At 37.4% G+C, this 20,447-nt stretch overlaps 1 long non-coding RNA gene across 1 annotated transcript in view; it reads left to right on the top strand.

The window, feature by feature from the left end:
• The window catches only part of LOC143693534 (uncharacterized), a 243,419-nt gene that overhangs the window by 33,607 nt on the left and 189,365 nt on the right, over nt 1–20,447 (top strand). The window contains exon 5 of the long non-coding RNA XR_013181293.1: nt 19,314–19,462. This is a non-coding gene — a long non-coding RNA (uncharacterized LOC143693534). The remainder of the gene's footprint in view (nt 1–19,313; nt 19,463–20,447) is intronic.

The raw sequence follows: 20,447 nt of genomic DNA, 5'->3' as shown, positions 1-20,447 counted from the left end.
CTTTGATTTGATCAGAACAAATCTAAAGGCAAATCTTATGATTATAAAAAAGGAGTTTCAAAGCTTATAGTTAATAGCTTTATTTGAATTAGAATCCCCTATGATTTTGTGCAGAGGTGTTTATATACATTAAATATGATTGATGGCTGATGTTCAACAGATTATAAAAAGAGAACGGACTAGTTTCAGTGAGCTCTTTTAAATAAAAATATGAAATTTAGCACTAGAGAATGGATGGATTTCCACACTGCAGGTGTCGTGCTTTTGATTCCTGCTTATTCCTGCAGAGCACTTCATCCTGTTGGTAAGACCCTCGCCTTAAAACTTCCATGGCAAGTCTCTCACTGTTTTTTCAAACAGAAAAATGGCAGATTCTGGCCTGTGACTAAGGATGTCTTTGTTTCCAGAACAAACTGACAAAACAATCCCCTATGAATAATTATATACGAACCTTCTGTTTCCTAGTGAATTACCAGCTTCTGCATACAAAACTAGTTACCAGGACTCAGTTATCCATGCTGCTAAATCGTTAGGCTGATCACAGGCATGGACTTAGCCTGAGCAAACTGGCATTCTCCCAGATAACTTCCAGATAGGAATGCAGAGTTGACTTTACCCAGAAAGCATTTTAGATGCAACCACCTTGCTTTGGAGGGTAAGAGAGCCAAATACGGACACAGACCATTCCAAGTTTGTTATCCTCAGTGCTCAAAGGTTCCAAGCATGTTTGATTTTGCAGAGATGTCAGCTGAGATAACAAGAAGAACTTGTCTGTGTTGAAGCTGAACTTGGACATCTTAATGCAGCTTGATACGCCAGAGAGATCACATTTCCTGATATGCAACTTATACTATGGCTTTAACTTCAAAGAAAAGCATGACTAACAGCTTCACAGAGTGGGAACTAGAGGTGTCTGAAGTAACATCAGCCCTAAATGATAAATCTACCTTACTTAGATCCCAAACCGTGAAGTTATATAGTGGTGTTTATACTGGACTAAACTCAGAAGTCCAATTTTGGGGGCAATTCCAGGCTTTTTTTTCTACCTGGTATCATCTTAGATATGTCTATATTTATGTTTTAACCCTTCCTTTTGTCTCTTGTCAAAACACTGTTTCTGATCAAGGAGTTACTGGTACACACTTGTTCAATAGGAAGGCATCTCTTACTTTCTAGAGTGCAACTGCAAGAGACTTTTATGCCTGTTACATGAATAGCACCACATACAAGAAGCCATGGTAGTATTCCTCCTGATGTGACTTTTTTTAAATCAACTGTATCCTATAATTTATTACAAGTAAAACCTTAATGAGTCTGGATATTTACTCTGATCCCTTTGAAGAACAAGTTCTCATTTGCCTGATACTGTCAGGACACCCTTGAATAAAAATCTGCCTACAGAAACATGCAAAATTCGGGCAGAGGATAAAAAAAGGCAATGGAGCTGGAGTCAGATTTGAATCTTTTGTTGGTTCTACCCCATATAATATGCAAATTAAAATCTAAAGTTCAAATGCCTCTCTACTTTGTCAGAGTAAGAAGTGGGTCCTGAACTCTGCTGTTCAGACATATCTCTAGTTAAGAACACAATTTATTCAGGGAATGTTATGTATGAAGTCAGTCTTGGTATATGAAACAAAAATCAGAGGAAAATTATATTATTTTAAATACAAACTGAGCAAGAAATAAATTGTTCCTGACCTTTTTCTATTAAGGAGCTCAAACTTGATTAATTCTTGGCCTGGATGTTCCCTTACCTCTAGCAATTACATGCCACTATTACAGTGATTATTTTATAAAAGCTAATAAACACTATCTGGAGTTAATATTTGCTCCTGAGGAAAGTTTGCCAAGAGCTTAGAAGAAGTTTACAGAAGATTTTGCCCATTAAGTTTGTGTACAACATTTGAAATGCCAAAATCCTTTTAGCATCATTAATCACAAAAATGCAATGTAAAAACAGTTGTACCTAATAAAGCTGTAATCTGATACAAAAATAGGCAAACCCTCAGGAATTTAACACAATAGGCCAAACATTGTCCATTCCAAATGAGTTCCAGTAGAACCACTATTGATTCAGCTTTGAATAGCCTTCTGCTCTTTTAAAACAAATATATATATAGATAAAATAAGATTTTATTTTCTGCTGTACAGATGCATCTGTTATTAATAATTTCATTCACAAAGGATTTTGGCTAATGCAGTCCAGAAAAGTTCTTTTGACCATCTTGCAACAACTTCTTTCTTGTTCGCTAAGCTTATATCTTCCCCTGCCCTGATGAACTCATTGGGGATCCCTCTGGCCCTGACTGATGAGTTGCTCATGTTCAGGGTTCATCAGGGGCTGAGTCTGTCTGACCATGAGGAAAAGGAACTGTCTCTCCCAGTTTCTGACCATGGTGTAGAGAAGTGTTGTGAGGGACTGGCTGTTGTCATGCCATGGTAGTGCCAGAGCAGGGGGCTGGGGCGGTGGAGCAAAGGAGCAGGAGCAGATGTATTGCCTTCCTGCAGTTGGATCTGTTGCTCCCAAAAACCTGGAGCTCCAAATGTCAGAGGAAAAGTGACATTTTAGACAACAAGCCATCACTCCCGTGCCTCCCACTGTACTCAACTATTCTATGGGCATCTCAGCTTAACTGAATATTTATTTCCTGCAGTGATCATTTATTATTCTGTATTGCATTTTTCAGTTTTATGTGGACTTTCCTAGAAACAAGCACAATTAGCCTAGCAATGGGTTAAGCTCTCCAGAAAAAAAGATATTTAGAAAAGGTAAATAAAACATCAGTTTCTATTGTAGAACAATAAGACATGTTTTTATTTGTTTAATCTTCCTCATCTTGAGCTATGTCTCAACAGACCACTGTTTGCCTTGTGATCTGAATGCTGGGCTTTTTCAGGATCTAGGTTTAAAGGTACTACAGAAGACTGATGGGCTTCCCTTTTGAGTTCATCCTTCGCTTTCAAGATGATAGTCTATCTGTCCTTTTCTTACTTCTTCTCTCTTGCTTTTAAAATTAAACTTCCTTAGACAGAGAACAATGTGCTTTGGTAATTCACCTTTTTTTTTTTCCCTTAGCCAATGGCATAATAATTTTGACAGCTTATAAACCAAGCTTGATTTTAAGAGTTATTTTTACTTGGCTATCTTTCAGTCTCAGATTCTGACTATCCTTATTCTTCAGATTCTGACTATCCTTATTCACCTTCTCCAAGTCTTCAGCTGAAGCCTTAATTAACTATTTTTTTTCTTGTGAGGATAGTTTAAAAACTATCTAAATGAAATCCAAGAATTAGATATTATAAAAGTTTTTATTTTTGCTGTAGTGCTTTTATTTCCACAGTTCAGATATTGGAGACCACATGCATCACATTAACAATTGGATGATGGACTGTTAACAACATGTATTGTCCAAGCTAATTCCTTCTATGCCTTTTTTCCTGTCATAAGGATTTTCTGTTATTTTAAAGGACATGGGATCCCTTTCCTTCTGATACTGACAAGGAGTTGGGAGCTCCATTACCAGGTTCTTGCAGAGGAACTAAGTGAAAACCTGTTGTATGGCTGAGAAGACTGATAAAGGCAGCTACAACTCTCATCGTTATTCTTCCTTTTTACAGTCACAGTAGAAGATACTCAGCTTTATGACTCTACTCTCCTGATAAACATGAGAAATTTGATGCATGGGAAAATGGGACTTGATGATAGCTTGACACTTTCACACCTTAAGACTCAAAGTCAGATCTGTCAGAGGCGCTTGCAATGAATATGCTGATGAAACGTAACCCACACAGAACACATCACAACCCTAGTTAAGAGGCTTTGTATTTGTCTACTACAAGTTATTCTTTCATCCAGCCCGCACTGAATTGCATCAAAGAGTTCTATTATAAGGTTCTGACCATATCATAAGGACAACATGGAGGAGATGATTTGACTCGTGAGAATATGACAACACCTAAAACCTCCTGCCATGTTGCTGGCCCCAGGACAGCACTTAGAGTACTGACACTTGAATCTCACACAGACTCCACCAACATTTCAGGCTTAATAATGACAGGTCTTCATTTGAAGCTTTGAGGTTATCAGGAAATCTTTAGCCCACCTGATGTGCACACAGTTAACTGCATTACTTGTTCAGCTAGAAAGGCTATCCAGTAGTCGCCAGTAATTGATGCTTGCCAGCAGTCATTTAAATTCAGCTGTCAGACACAATCAAAAGCAATTGATAGAAAGCTGCTTCATTATAATTCCTCCATTTCTATCAAATATTCTTATGTGGAGTTGGATTTTGGTCTGGAACAGTGCAGTAATGTGAGTTGATAGCAAGCTGGGAATGAGCCAGAAAGTGAATGCTTAACCCAGAACCAGCACCTCCGGGAGCAAAGACTTCAAGAATCAGATGTTTTGCCTTTGCATTCCTTCCAACTTCATATTGGAGTATGGAGAGAGATGATGGAAACCATCAATAAGATCAATTTAAATTTCTTCTTTAACATTTCGCTTTCCACACTTTATCCAGTTGGGAATTTCAACTAAAATCTAGGACTATGTTATTAGCCTCACAAGCTGCAGACTAAGAAGTTAATGAAATGTAGCTCTAATTTTAGAAATATCAGTTCATTTGGAATCTGTTTGACAGGGACAATGATGCTAGGCAGCTACAACTGGAACAAACTTGAAACAGACAGCAATGATGCTTTCAGTTTTCTGTGTGTGTGACTTGAGATTTCAGGGCTGCCAAATTTCACGCATTCCCACAGCTTAACAGTCACACATTGAGTCAGGCTTCAGGGATTGATCATGTTGATCATCAGGAGATTGCCTGGTTCTTGCCCAATTTTATTTGAGATATGGTTTCTGTCATATTTTTAATAGCATCAATCCCTTGGGACACTATTTTCTCTGAGATTTTGCTGTCCACATTGTACGCAAGAAACATATTGTAACCTCACTTAGACATATTTCTTTCGCCCTTCTGTAATTTAAACCAGAAACCCTGTGATAATGAACAAACAAGCTTGCTTCTACTGCATGAAAGCATAATAGAGAAATAGTATTCTTGTTTACACAATACCTTTTTCCATTTGAGTCCCTTGCTCTGAGCAGTTCTGAAGAAATATTGTACTCTTTTTTATTTGAATTGTTGTGGCACCTAAGAGTGATTGCTCTTCACTCCATTATGCTTCATTGCATGGAAAGAATGGCAACATGTTCTTCTCTAAGAGCTTGGTTGAGAAGCCTGGAGAAATCAGAATAAAATGCTGATTGGAGAAACAAGGGAATGTCACAACTTACCCAGGCTTAACTACTGTTTAGATTTTGGCTTCAAGGAATTTAATGAAGTAATTTTTGGATGCTTACTGGGAGACCCTTTAAACAGTAGTTAAACAGAAGTACAAATCAGGCATCAGAGCACTTTCGTAATTCCATCACTGAGATTCAGATTGTTTGTTTAACATGATTATAAGAACCACTTAATGCTTTCTGAAATCCATAGTATAGCAATGAAAAAAACAATTTAGAGGTGGTGCAGTTGAATGCAAGAGAGTATTTTCATTGCTCACCTGTAGCTCTGTACCTCACTCTGTGTAGTCAACAGACAAAGGAGAGGTGCTCCAGGGAGGCAAGGTACCTGTTGAATGGATAAAACCAACCTGAAGTAGAAAGCATGAATAAGCCTTGTAAGAACTCATGCTAAAGGATATTGATATAATATCAATATTATATATTGATTATTGATATTGATTATTATTAATATAATACTGAAATGTTCCACACATTTCTCTTTCAAATCCTTCTAGGAATATCCCACTAGAATATTTATAATATGTTCAAGGTTTTGAAAATAAAGCAATTTCTAAACCAAATTAGACTATTTTGTTTACCTGGAATATATATATATATTAAAGTGATTTAGCACATGATTTAGCAATCATCTTAGCAAGTACATTATTGTACTCATCACTTCTGTTCATAGCTATTTTTTAGGTCGTATCTAGGGGCCTGCTTTCTGCTGTCTACTTTCAGACATCTATTTTGGCTGATTTAAATGTGAGGATGGAAAAAAACCCACTATAAAAATTCCTACAAATAAAGTCTTTTTTTGAAAAATGAGGTGTCATGTATAGTTTAATTTAATCTTTGTGTGGTTTTCTTTGGCATGTTGCTCACACTTGGGATTCATATGGTGTATCACAGCAGTTCAGTTTACAAACCCACTTGTTGCTCTACAAATGGTTATAAAAATTCCAAGAAAATGCTGCAAAAGAGCAAGTTTGCAATCTTGAGAGAAGTAAGTGACAAATATGTTCTTCAGAAGAGATAAGGTTGAATTTCTGGAGCACATGCACTGTGAAAATATCTTAAACAGTAATTTTGGTAAATAATAGATTATCATTTTTCCTTCTGCCAATACTTTCTCATTTCACTTCTCTGTCTTTTGGTGTCCACCAGCACAAATATCAGGTCACAGTTCATGCATAAGGAAGATGTCCATATCTGAAATTCATATGTGTCCTGTCAGCTCTTTTTTCCACCAAGAGCTTGAGAATCATATTGCATTGGAGACATGAGGGCTTGTTTTCATGAAGGTTTTTCAAGCCATACCCCTTGAAATGTATAGCCTTTTGTATATGAAAAAGGCAGTTTACACAGTTGTGTAGTAAAGACCGTATTTTCTTACATTTAGGAACAAAGACATGTCAGGCTTTATTGAGCACATCACTAACTATATAACTAGCATTAAACACTCTATTTGCAACTGTTGCTGTGTATTTTGTGTGTGATTATCACCCCTAGATCTGCATCCTATAAAAAGATATTTCTGTTTGCTTAATTATAAAGCTCTTTATGAACAGGCTCATCTGTAAATAGCTTGGTGCAGCTGAAATAGAAATATAATTATAATGAAGGCAGATGTTTCTGAGATACTTCTCATGAAACTTGTTCTGAATATACAAAGGAGGAATGCTCTTCTATCTGGTGGAGTGTTGGCCAAATGTGGTCTAATCATCCAAATGTGAAGGGGGGTTCACTTTGAGGGAAAAATCTGAATAATAATGACAACAGCAGTAACACCAACACTGCTAACAACAATATTAATAATATTTCCAAACCTATATACAACTGCCCTGTCCCTTGGTAAACATCTTTCTTCCTGAATCCTGAAGGGGCAAAGAAATAACTTATGCAATTTATTCTCTGTAGACTAGTTGCCAGAAAATGCTGGACTGTTATAGTACAATACTTTGTTAGATTGATGAAACTCTCATGGAGCCACAAAGTTTAGGGTCATTTGTATACAAATATAGCACTTCTGTCTGCTTTGCTGTCTCTGCATGGGCTCTTGGATTGTTTAAATCCTGTCAGTAATGTTTAAATCCTCTCATCCAATAATGAGACAATTTTTAAAAATTATTATTTTGACATCCAAGGACTTATAAAACTACTGAATCCTATTTCCCATGGAAATTCTATTTCCAAATCTTTAAAAAATGTCACCTTTCAGTCAAACCCCAATCTTCCTTCCCCCTCCCTCCCTTCCTTCACTAACAATAAATGCTTGTGCTATGACAGCTGGCTGGGAGCTGTTGATCCAAGCCTGCAGTCCTCACTTCAGTGGAGCTGCCATCCTGATCAGCTCCCATTTGTTCCATCTTCAGTGACTCACCAGCAGGGCCAGTCACTGTCCCAGTCATCTTATGATCAGGGTGCCCAGGCAGCTACAGCCATCTGGCAGGCTTGTGGGTTGGAAACAGCCAGTTTAGCCCACGATGAACTGCTACAAACTCAGCTATGCTGTGGAATAGCACCTTCCAGCCCAGGACAGTCTTGTTGTGCTCACAGCATGTACATGGGAGTTATTGGTTAGCACTGCTGCTCTGCTCATCTTCCTCTTCCTCATCTCAGACTGCATGACTGAATAATGAAGTATGGAACTGGGCTGCCTCTTAAAGTAAGAGAGGTGAGTGTGAAGCAGAAAACACTTAAGGATGATTTGAACTGAGCCAGTAGCATCCTGATATCTCTGTTGTGGATATTTTTCAAACATAAACATGAGCATCTGACTAAAGTTTACAGAAATGGAATATGAGCATTTGTACCATGAGACATCAGGGATTTGATTTAAAAGGAAAGCAGTGATTTTAAAGGGTTGTGTATCAAATTTTGAATGTAACTTTGGGTAGCCTGTAGTAATTCCTTTTACTTCCTCACTTGGGTGGCAAACTTAAGGCAGCCTCACCTGGATGAACAGAATTGGAGAATATATCTCCTTTGCAGGAAATATATCCTTAAGCATAATAGAGCAGAATCCATTGCAGAGCAACTCCTTTTGAAATGAAATATATATACTTCCTGCTCTCATTTGTGAACAACTTTACTGTGTCAATGTTAACAAGACCTACCATGCCAGAACCTGGCTGGTGTGGTTCTCTTTCAATGGTCCATTGGTACTGCTCCAGATTTTGGGAGAAGCTTTCACTAATAATATATATCAAGAATATTTCAGTTTAAGAACACATCACAGTTGTCATTTCAAAAGTTGGATCCCAGGTCACTCCTTTGCAAAGGAGGAGCAAACCCTGGGGAGAGATTCCTTGCCTGGTTGGATAATTCTGCTCTCTATTTCTGATATTCTTAATGGAGAAACAACAAAATATCAGGGAAGTGCATTATCAGTGTAAGTGCATCACTTCCATTAACAGTAAAAACAATTACATATGTGCTCAGGATGAGAATGAACCTCTCTGACTGTACATACTTGTGCCTGAGGCCAGGCTGTGGGGCCCAACAAAACAGGCTGGCTTTCTGGTCTCTTCTGACCCCAAGGGATTCTGTGTAACTAGTCTACACATATGGGATAGAAAAAGACAGAAAGGAAAGGTGTTGCATTTATCTAGAAAAGAAGTATTCAGTAGTAACTCAAATGTAGGAATTGAGATTAAAATTAATGGAGTACCTGATGCTATAAAACACATTCTATTAATGAAATGAACAATTATTTTCAATTTTATGCAGAACAAATGCATTAAGAAAGGTGATGATGAATATTTGTGCATCAGGAATTATACATGCTGTGATAGGAAGAAAATAACTCAATTGTTTCTTTTATGAGTGGGAAACTGAGGCATAGAGATATTTACTAGAGATTTCTCTTTTTCTCTTGTACACACACAAAGGAAAATGAGTGGGTTTTTTGACTCTTGTGCAAATATTAATTTTTCTGTATTTGTTCCAAATTTGTGAACTGCTCTTATCCTCAGACTCCTATATATAAAAAACTGCCATCCATGGAACTGCTGCTAATAGAAACTATCAAGTCTGAGGCAGACATTTAACCTGCCAGCTGTGAGTGTGCATCTCCTTTGCATCTCCACCCTCACCTTTTGCCTGCTCTTCATTGTCCTTGTCAGACATTTTCTTCTGAGAACTTCTACTGGAAATCGTGTCCTTATACAAGGAAGATGTTAAAATGCTACTCTGACTACTAACTTAAAGAAACCATTTAATGACTAACCCTTGTCCTTATTAGGGAATAAGGTAGAAAGCACTCCATTTGAATTTGGCACAGAGGAAAAGTATCTGAAAGTATCTTTCCCTGAAAAAGAAATGTTACCTGTTTTTCACATTTCCCCATAGTTGCCTCTCTAAATTGACACTGAGGCATTCTATCTTTATTAGCTTGTTCACTTTGTTATATCATTAATATAATTCGTTTTAGAATATCTTGTTAGTGAAAAAAATGCAAATACAAAAAACCTTGTAAAGTTATTTTGTACTTTGCTACAAATTCAGAATTATAGGGCAACAAATTAATTTGTCAATTTTGAAGAAAACATAAGTGTGTCTGACTTAAAATATCTTGCTGTCATTTTTGTTTTCCAGTTTCCTGTTTTGTTTTTTTGCCTTTGTCATACTGATGACTGTACAGAAATGGAAGCATTTCAGAAATATCTGTCATGAGATTAACAGCACAGTTTTGAAAATGTGTAGAATCAGAAGATACAATTACTCTTAGTGATTCTGAGATAAATTTATTCTTATTTCTTTCCAGTATGTACAGAGGGGCATGAAGACATGGGTTTTAGATTAAATTCTCATTTAAAAGAAATCATAAATGGTCTTTTACCACTTATAGGGACTGCTGTGCAGTGTCATTAGCAAATCTGTGTGCTTAAGAATAAATTTTAAAAAAATATTTTTGAAAATAAAAAAATAAATAAAAAATAAAAAAGAATAAAAACAGAATCTCTTCAAAATGCTGAAAGGTTACATTGTATTATCTCTGTATGATAGAAAATCAGTTTTTCAGATCTATAAGTTCCTCATGTCTAGAACTACTTAAAGTGATGATTATTTCAGGCATCAGTTTCTCAGTTGACTCCATGTAGCCAAATCTATGATCTCTATAAAATCTAGAGGATAGCATAGACATGCTTGTAAGACTATGCATTGATCCATTATTCCTTCATCTAAACTGGTGTTCCCCATACCTGTAGCTACTACTATTGTGGCCAATCCATTGCAATGAATCATCACATCCCCAGCTGGGAATACCACAGCTGGTGTTTATTGAACCAATGTGTGGTTAAGGGTCATGAAATGGATGTGAAATAAGAGGAAATGTGGTAGGACAGCCAATGGAACTACCAAAGCACCTTTAACAGTGCATATGGGGCAACAGGGAAATTGTGCGTAGAGGTGGAATAGGCCACTACTGAAAAGCTGAAGATATTATTATATTGACTGCTATTTACCTTGGTATGGCTGACTTGGACAGATATTGAAGCACAGATCCTTCCTCCATATACTCAATAGAGATTATTTGAGTTAGAGGAGTGATGATCAGAGTTACACATTTTGTCTTGTTTTGTTTTTTCCCTTCTCCTTCTAAATAAATAATTGAATCTTTTAGAGGAAGACCATAACAACTGGTATATAGAGAATTCTTTAGCAATTCTGGAGAAAACTATTCAAGTGAAATAGTATCAAACTGTGACTTGTGATCCCTTTAATGTATATTCAAGAGATACCAAAATCATGTAAACAATGAGTTTATTCCCCTAATGTGTTTAAAAGTTTTGTTTGAAAAAATCAATGATTGTTTTCTTGACTTATAACAATCTGTGTACAAACAAAATTCTGTATCCCAATATTAAGTTGTGAGGACTTCTGAATTCCCTTTATGCTGGTATTTCAGTTTTACAATGTGAAGTTGAAAGAAGTTAAGATTTTGACTATGCTGTTAGAATGGGATAAAGATATCTGAGGCCTAGGTTTGGTGGTCAGCTGTTAAGGGAGCTTCAGTTTTCTGTGCAGTTTCATTTCAGTTTCCATAAAGTAAAATTTAAAGGATATTGATTAAAAGTAAATTTTAAGGATATTGATTGCATTATACTATGCTCATTATTAAATTTCATTTATTTATGTGTGTAGTCTACATAATCTTCTAATAACAACATTTTATATTGGGTATATAACATGCAATAATATAATATTGATATGTTGTATTCAAAATAGTATGTATTATAGCATGTAACTTTATAATATTCCAGATGCTGATAAATCTACATTAAGTCAGGATTTTCTACCACTGTAAATCTACTGCAGCAGGAATTTTTTTCTGAAATCTGCCCAAAAAGTTATATCCTGTAAAGAATCTGTGAGCTATAATAGTAAATTTTTGCACTTGTAGGACACTTCAAGGAGATAGGATCTGGACCACAGCCTTCAGTGGTAATGGGCAGAGCAGCTGGGAAGGGACAAATCAAAGAGGTTTTACAGTGTGGGATCAGGAGGATTGCAACAGCTGGGGAGGGTCAGGCAGGTTATGACATTTGGGGGAACTGTTGGGTAGGGAGCTCTTCGCTGAGGAAGGATGAGAGTTATGGCAGCTGGAACTGAGCTGGTGGAGACTTACGATCAGGAGGAACTGGGAACAGTATAGCATCTGGAAGCTGATCAGGCAAGGGGCTCATATTATCCAGGGGATCAGGAAGTACACAACAGCTGGGAAGGGTCAAACAAATACCCAACACACATGGAATTGAACAGCAGGGCCTGGTGCCACATACGGCTTCTCACATTCCTTTTTTATGTATTGCCGCTCTCTACCTTTCTGTAAATTTCTCTTAACTCATGTTCAAAATGTGTCTTTGAGGAAAAACAAAGAGGAAAAAGTAAATAATATGAAATTCTACTAGGGAAAGAAATGTGGATAGCCCTTCTCAGACAAAAGGTGTCCAGCCAAAGCCCATGTAATTGTAACTATTGGCTAATAAAATATTTTCTTCTTCAACCCTCTTGCACCCACTGCCCTACCATGTGAAGATTTTTTAAACCTTTTTTCCAGGAGCTCAATTAGCCAAAGGAGTTTAACTTTTTCCTCCAGTGGGAGCTCAACATATGGAGGCTCAATTTTTTGTGATACTGCCCAGCAATACTGAGGGAATTTCATGACAGATGACCCTGGTGCAGGAAGAACAAGCTTCATGTGTCTTGCTTGGCATACACCACTCTGGCTGAACTGGTCTGTTTCTCAAAAATTTGTTTATTTAGTGCTTTCCTGGTCTCAGATGTTGCACTATTAGATAATGCAGGTATAATTGCACATTTGACATTTTTTTCCTAAAGTTTCTACTTCCTATCTGAGGTTTATTATTTCTGTCCTCCATGTATGTTGTTGCTGTCCTGTTTTGTTTTGATTATTTTTTCAATTAATTTTAAAAGTGAGATATTTATGACGCAATACTTTCACATTCCCTGTAGGTTTCCTTTCCTCTTTTTATCATTTCTCTCTGACCTTTGCTGACACTCCTAGAAGACCAGCCTTTTTCATTACCTCTTTGCATCTGCACCTTCTTGCACCTGCACCCAAATATTTTGTTTCATGCTGCATTTTGATTGTAAGCTCATTTTGCAGAGATTATTTTTTAATTCATATTTAGCTAAGTACCTAGCATGATGCAGTCCTTCACAGTCAGTCTAGCAGGTACTAAAAAGAATAATAAATTATAGTAATAAGTTCTTTGAAAGCCCTGATTCTTTGCAAATCTTTGACAAATTGGGAAATTATGTCATATTTACTAGGCAGTTGTGATAAATACGCACAGGGTGGATGGTAAATTGTTGTTTTACCTCTACAAAAATCCGTAGTATTCTCTTGTGTTTTCCATAGCTGCTCATATGATTTCTTTTCTTCTATAGGCTCTTATTGCTTTCCAGACATGCTGTGCCTTGTCTTTGCCAATTGTTGCCATCTGTCCTGATGACATTGTGATGGAGGTTGAGTGTGTTGCTGAGCTTCTTAATAATGTCACAGTGTCATTTTGCGTTACTTCTGTCACTCTGCTGCTGTTATGCTAACTTGTCTTCCTTCATCTTTTCTTTCACACAACTCTTATACTCAATGCAGTCTAAAAAATGCCCTCTGGATATACGTTCTTCTCTTCTTTCCACCACATCCAATATCTCATATGTTCTCTACAGCTGCTTTCTGTGTTCTCTATTTATTCCAATCATATTCTATATGGTAGAAAGTGCTGCTTGTAGGACAGATTTTTTTAATTTCCTCTTGGCATTCAGTAACACCCTATTAAGTGGCTGTGTTTACACTGCAGTTGTCAATGATCTTTTCCGGGTCCTCTGCTCATTAAGCAATAAATTCAACTTTCCTGGCTAGCAGTGTTTTGAACATTTCATGTGGCAATATGGAGCCAGTCCCACAGGGAATGGTTTCCTCTTACCAGACTGCTCCCTCCACGTGCTGTACTCCCTGTTGGGTTTATCTAACTATGTCATCTCTAGGAAGGATACTTGAAGCAAGCTGTTGCCTCTTTCTTAGTCGCATGCAGGTTGCCAGGGAGCCTGGGGGACCCACCATCTGACATTATAGCACTCGGCTTCTAACGGAATATGTCTGAGAATCCCACTGAAGCGTGGGATGATAAGTTCCCGCTTTCTTTTTTGGAGAATTACTTCTCATCCACAATCAAGGTAATAAAGTATTTCTGCCAACCTGTTATTGTGTTGGCATTCAGATTTCTATCCTTCACTGAAGAATTATAAAAATAGAAATAGTTTTTCAAGGGCATCTCATAAGTGACTTTGTTTCACATTTGATTCCAAGATTGCAAAATGAGAAAAGCCCCATTGATCTGAGTCATAGAGATGGCACAACAAAAGCAGTAATTACTTGGGCTTTCCTTTGCTGCTTCTGTATTCTGCTTCAACTTGGACACAGGTAGATCACACCCAGGAGTGAAAAAATAATTCATTGCACAATCTGGTGCTTAACCTGCCTACTAAGACTGAGAAAGAGGGTGCCAATTAGTGCCAGCTGTAACAGTGCATGGGAGATGTGGACCATCCACCAGGAGTTGGACCATGATCACAGTTCATTTCAAAAAGGACACTGAGCAGTCTTCAGAATGTTAATAATTTTCAATCACTCCTGAATTGGGATAGATTCAGACTTAATTTAACAGAACAGACACTCTAAAGAGTACTGAGGGTTAACACTGGGCAGAGAATGACATCAGAGAGGTAACATGGAAACAAATACAGGGACAGAAAAACATAAGAAATCTATAATCTTTATTTAAAATAAAGAAAGAAAAAGAGAAAAGAAAAAGAGAAGCTTGACCCAGAAAGAGCCTAACAAAAAAGAGGGAATGAACTTGCAGTCATGTTGGAAGGGCAGAAAACAACAAGTTATGTTATTTCTTGATATCCTGGAAGGGGAACTGAGATCATGCAGATAGCACAAAGTACCATCATACAAAGTACAGTGTTGTAATAGTATGATACAAACCCCAGAGCTCAAGCACAGCGCTGAAGGATATGCATTATTAATGGTTTATATCACCAAGTTCCCTCCATTGTACTCTTCTCTGTGCTGACTCTAGTTTCCACTCCTGTAACAGGCTGATGCCTTCTGTTCTCTACCTTATTCTATTAATCTACATGCCAACTTAATTTTGTTCTTTCTTCCTTTGTAGTCTTTTTCTCTGCACCATCACTGACATTAACTTTCATACTCATGACAAACCTAAGGCCTCAAATATTTGCTGCTTCTTTCAGCTCTTTGTTCCACCCCCAGCTTTGGTACAACTCTCCCACATGTCAAAGAGCTGTTTGCATAACTCAGTCTTCAAGTGATGCTCCCTTTTTGGCTTCTGGTCATGTACAAGGGGCTATTTCAACATTCATTGACTTTGACCCTCTCCTGGTCTTACCTCAGCATGACTTTGCCAGCTTTCCACTTGGATAATATAAGTGTGCCTGTCATCATTTCCAGTGCCATCAGTATTGTTGCCCTCTCTTCTGCTTTCAACAAAATCTAAGTGCAGATCTGTTAGCTTGCTATAGGTAAAGTAAGTTAGGAAGCATGAATTATGAACTGCTCAAGAAATAGCAGCTGTTGAGCTTGTGTGCACAGCGAGGTTTGTTTGCTGCTGATCAATAAAAATCAGAGTCAGTAGCTATGCTACCAGAGAGACCATCTGTGGCTAGAGAGCCAGAAGCTTGCTGACCAGGATAGACACTGCTGGCTCAAAGGAGGACAGGGACAGGTTATATTCACAGAACCACCATAAGAGGGGCACATTTAACTATCAGCAAGTGCTAGAGGGAAATCTGTGTGCAAAAGCACATTACTGCCCTGAACTTCCTCTGGGATGAAGGGGCTACAAATCGACAGAAAAGTACTAGGATGTCCCTTTGCTGTTAGTGTAATAAAGTAGCTTGGATAAAAAAATAGGAATTTTTACTAAAAAAATTTGGTACCAAGTGACCAGATAGGAGTAGAGGGACAGAAATGTCTCCCTTCTCTTCATGAAACAAATAGGGATGGTTCCTCTACTATTCTTGTGAACCTTGTGCTAATATTTCCTAATAAAAAAAATTGTGTCCCCATTTCCTTTTCCAGTTACTGCACTGCTTTATACTTCACTCCTGTGTATGCTGGGTCCTGTCACTCCATTTTTGTTCCCCAAGTGTGGAATCCTTAGGATCTTTCCCACTCAGGGAATTCCCCAGAGCCCTCCTTGGAGAGTCTTACCATAGAGTTCTCCCCCACCTAGGTGTGCAGAAAAGACTTCCCCACGGAGTCTTGCACAACACTGATCCATCACAGTTCCTTTCCCCATATATCCAAACTTCCTCTGGTTTCTTCTTCCCCTGTCTCCTCATTGGTCATGGTTCTCCTGGTGGCTGGCCCCTTCTTCCCCAAAAGCCAATGCCCTTTGCCCTGCCCCTTGGTACTGTTCCCATATCTGTCTCTACTTAAACCTCATGCAGAGTGCATGGTTTGTCTTTTGTTTCTGGCTCCCTTTTGGTGTGTTGAAATAAGTCACTGGAACTGACCACATAAAAAAGGCCCTTCTGCCTCTCTTCACTGAGCTAGCCATGGTGAGCGTGGCGTGTTGACTGCCTTGCCTGAATGTTTACCCAAGTGGCTTTTCCACAGGATATGCTTATTTGGAAATAGGTAGCAGCAACCACCATCTAAACCCCCATGCTGCTGCATCTAAGCCCAGCACAGACCAAGCTCATTCAGCTGAAATTACTCTTGCAAAATTTCAAATGCCTTCTTGTTAGCCAAATCTCATACTCAATACTCTGTGCTGTCAATTTTTATCAGATGTCATGGATATATCAAGTATGCTCATCTTAAAATTTTATCATCCACTGGCTTTTGAGGTGTCAACATATGTTGGTTTTCCCTCTTCCATTTCTAATAGATCCTCAAGTCTTTTCTTTTATAGTTTCTTGTTACTGATTATCTATTAATAAGACTTTTTTTCTTATTCTTCTTTCCTTGTGTGTTGTATCTCTGAATAACATATGCAAAATCAACTACTGTTTCTTTTCAGATGACTCACAGACAGAGCTCTCCTTCAGATTTCTCTCCTGTTCTACAGATGGAAGAAAAACTCAACTATTATGCTATATTTTTTAAAGGCCAATCTGAGTAAAAAAAAAAGAGTTCTAACTCCTTAACTGTCCACAATATTCCTTTTTTTCATCACTGTGACATCATCCTGCTTGTCTCTGATATAATTCAGTGTTTCTTCACTTGCTCTACTCTCCATGTTCTACCATCTTGAGTATCACCAGGTCTTGTGGATGCTTTCCTGGAACATCTGGAAGGTGTGTAAGCTATATTCTCTCTCATTGTTCCTCACTGTGAAAACCTTTTACAAGCATTTTTCCTTACATCTTCATTCCTAATTAATACCAGCATCTTTAATCTCAATTAATATCTTCAGAGTTACAGTTTTGCCCTTTTGTTCTATTCTCTCTCTTCTGTTGTAAAGGTACATAGATTCTTGATTTCAATTTAACTGTGCCAAGGAAAGTATATCAATTCAGTGGTTTCCCTTTTTCTTTTAAATCACTTTCTTGATCTTTAAAGCCCTTCCCAGGCTTTCCTTGCTTGGTTAATATTTGCTGTAGAGAAGTTGATTTCTGGCCTTAGCAGTTGATGTCAATCTTTGTACTGTCCTTGTTTGATTTTTTTGTGTGCTTTTTTTCCTAAAGACTTTGTACATGGAGGAAAAAACCATAATCTTCATCAGTACAATTTCCTTGTCCTCCTCCAAAACTTCTCTCTAAAAAGAAACCACCTTACTCTGCTGAGAAACCTACAAAAACCTTAGGAATAGTTTGGCAGCCTGAGTGGGATACACCTGCTCAAATGTTAGCGTTTCTCACATAGAAGCTATGTCTGAGCTAGTCCCAGCACACTTAGTAGTCAAGTCAGATGGGAATCATGGATTTATCTCATCCTAAACTTCACACGCGTCTCTCTACACTGATGGTAAAGAGAAGTAAGCAGATGGCTCCTGTGCAGACATCACAGATATAAGAAACCCATTAAGTATACATAGGATTAGTTTACTATGCTAATTCTATTTATCCACCTATTTTCTGTTATTTCAGTTCAGATATTAGTATTATTCTTCCTTGGTTGTCAACTCTAGAGTAGGAACTTTCTATTTTCCCATCATGGTTAAACCCATAATATCTCATGGCTTATTTTCATAGTTTTTCACAGTGATAATATACAAAGCAGCCAGAGAGCTCAAATAGGTGACTTGACACATTCATCCTTCTTATGAAGCACTTGCAGAACTACTTAGTACTTTCAGCTGTTAGACAAATGTTTTCATGGGATAAATATTAATGAAACAAATTGTTACTTCAGAGCATTTCTTTTGGCTTGACTAATGTGGTAGGAGATTGTATCTGCTGGTTTAATTCTAACAAATAAACAAGTTATGTCAGAAAACATTACGCGGGCAAGCTGCTGGATTATGCAAACTACAATACAGTCAATTTCATTGACCTGAGAAACCATAGTCAGAAAAGAACACTTTTCTGTGTCTGAGTATAGCACAGAGCCTACAGAAAACTTCCTTAAAATAAAGAGAGAAAAAAAAAAGTAAATAAGACATGGTAAAAGAAAGGAAAATAACTAGTCTTAAGCACAGTGTAAGAAATAGCTTGGCAATTTGTTTGCTCTCATACAGCAATTACCGTGCTAAATTAAGTGCGTTAACCAAATGCCCCCAGTGGCTTATGCCATGTTGTAGTCAATTCAACATATGTGAGGTCTTCTCAATTGCACCAACATGTTACATTTGCACAAGTTGCATTTTGTGTCATTCTCTATTGGAACCTGAGGGCTGTTTTTTTACAACTATAAACAGAGATATGAGCAAAATAATTTTACCCACTAGCAGTGTATATGTTCCCAGAAACATAATATCCATCTGTCTTTCTTGCATTCTCACTGTGTCTGATATCAATTTGGGTAGATAAATAGTTATTTTGAAATGTTTTTCCATAGTCCCAGATGTGTGAATTTTTAATTAGTTCTAATAATTGCCTTTTCTATATTGTTTCTGTGAACCATGATGTATAGCCTCTAATCCTTATAAATTACATCTAAAGTGAAAATTTGAAAATCAACCTATTCTAGGGTTATATTTATTGCAAGCTGAATTGCAGCTTTCTTGCTACAGACAGGAGTGCACCTGTGATAAAAACTAGTCGTAGAGTGACTGTCACAGCTAATGTTATAGTATAAGATATATTAGGGCTGGAGACCTCTCATAATGATCTGTCTTAGTAGTATCTGTAGCAGTGTGGTCAGTATTGCAAATCATACTAATATGGGAAAGACTTTCTCAAAGAAAATAAGGTGTGTCCCCAAGAAAACAATCCTGTCTTTCCACTTTGATCTTTAGCCTTCCTTCTTTGGGTAGTGTTCAGTTAAATACTCTTTCTCCTTCCTCTGTTCCAGGCACATTTGGGAGGTGCAAAGTGCTGAAAAACTGCTGAAGAATTGCATCTTCACTGCATGGAGAAATCCAGAGGTGCCTTGCAGGGACATCATCTATACAGAGAATAATTTTAAAACGTTCCCTATGTGAAGATGCTGAGGAGGAAAAGGTTAGTAGTTAGTGTGATGATCTTTGTTTTAAAGGGTCTTAAAAACTTTCATTTGAATAATGAATATTAAGCAAAGGGAACGAGAGTATTTAGACCTATGTTATGTCCTGTAGACACTTATATAGTTGTACACAGAGAATTAAAAATTTGTCTGGATAAAAAAATTTATCCCTCTTGGGATTCTTTCTCTCTCCTGTTTTTCTCCATCAGCTTTGTGTAGAGGGTGACTTACATCTTCCTTTTTTTAGTCACTTCTAGTTATTTCTTTTTCCTGTGATGTTCTACCTTAATCCATTTATTTTTCATTTTCAATCTTCCCATTCCACTGAAAGCATGCCTTAGAACAAGGAGACATCAGATCCTTTGACAGTGCAGTGGAATATTGTTGGTTTGCACTGGCATTACATCTTGGCTCCCTTTCTTTTCATACTATTACAAAATATTATTATTTCAGGAGATTACAGTGAAAGTTGAGAAAAATACATTAATGAAATGCCATTAAAATTAATGTTGAAAATACAAGGGTTAATGGAACAATAATAAGGAGGAAATAGCTCCAGGCTGGACCAATGCACCTAATCTGCACCTAAAACATTGACAGTATCCCCTTAGCAATTGCCTAAGTATTCTCATTAGTCAGTAAAAGGAGAAACAGATTTTAACCACCTACATGCCCAGCACTTAGACAGCTTGAGGAAACTGATATCTCACTGACCTTTTTGGAGACTGAAGACCATGATGCTAAATTTTTGTCTTCTAGATGCCTTTGATATTTTAGCTTTCTTTGATCCCTGTGACTTCAAAATTTATACCTCATTCAGTAATTTGGAAATTTGCATAATGAGAAAAGTGAGTTTGTGGGTTATACAGGTTCCCTGAGTAGTGTAACTCCAGTTTTTCTTGATGCCGATGTAGAAATTTGAGTTGATGTACTGTGGCTGCATTACTGTGAAAACTCTATTTACAGAGGAAAATGGGTTTTACT

The sequence above is a fragment of the Agelaius phoeniceus genome, chromosome 3, assembly GCF_051311805.1.
Source record: "Agelaius phoeniceus isolate bAgePho1 chromosome 3, bAgePho1.hap1, whole genome shotgun sequence".
Lineage (NCBI taxonomy): Eukaryota > Metazoa > Chordata > Aves > Passeriformes > Icteridae > Agelaius > Agelaius phoeniceus.
The sequence above is the reverse complement of the archived record's forward strand: the minus strand, read 5'-3'. Positions and strand labels throughout refer to the sequence as shown.